Source organism: Sinocyclocheilus rhinocerous, unplaced genomic scaffold, assembly GCF_001515625.1.
Source record: "Sinocyclocheilus rhinocerous isolate Xijiao unplaced genomic scaffold, SAMN03320098_v1.1 scaffold904, whole genome shotgun sequence".
Taxonomy (NCBI): Eukaryota; Metazoa; Chordata; class Actinopteri; order Cypriniformes; family Cyprinidae; genus Sinocyclocheilus; species Sinocyclocheilus rhinocerous.
In genome coordinates, this window is record NW_015658509.1 from 208,936 (window position 1) to 209,725 (window position 790).

Consider the following 790-nt stretch of genomic DNA (forward strand, 5'->3'; position numbering starts at 1 on the left):
TTTTGGGACAGTGGTTCGGGAGGGGAATCGGCATGTCCTCGCTAACTCGTCTAAACTGTAACTTTTAGCAGCATTGGTGAGGGATTTGAACTAATGTTAATGTTAGAAACAAACAGTAGCTTGGCTCTAAATCATTTGACTTTATGATTAATGGTGTCATATTTTAAGATGCATTTTTTTGGTATTTTATTAGGTGTTGGAACCTATGGAAGCCTATTTTCGCCACTGAATATATATATATATATATATATATAGTTTCACGATAGATATTTTTAATAGCCATTTATCTTCATGCAAATTTAAATATTGCACAAAAGCACACTTTACAAATGTTAATAATAATAATAATAGTACCAACATTAATAATAAATTAAATAATTTGTAAATCAGATTTTTTTTTTCTCAGAATTGCGAGATATAAATGCAATTGCGAGATAAATGTCAGAACTGCACGTTTATATCCCGCAATTTTGAGAAAAAAATATCTGAATTGCGAGTTTATATCCTGCAATTCTGAGTAAAAAAAAGTCTGAATTGTGTCATGTAAACTTACAATTGCAAGAACATAGTCTTATTTATTTTATAACTCACAATTGCATGTTTACATCTCACAATTCTGAGAAAAAAGTCAGAATTGCAAGAAAAAAAAGTCAGAATTGTGGGGAAAAAGAGCCACAGTTGTGGTGGCAGTCGTGGCCTAATCAATTTTCCCAATCCCTCCTAACCCTACCCATAATTTATTCCTAAAATCAGTGGGAAATGATAGCTGATTAACAAGGTTAACAAGGGT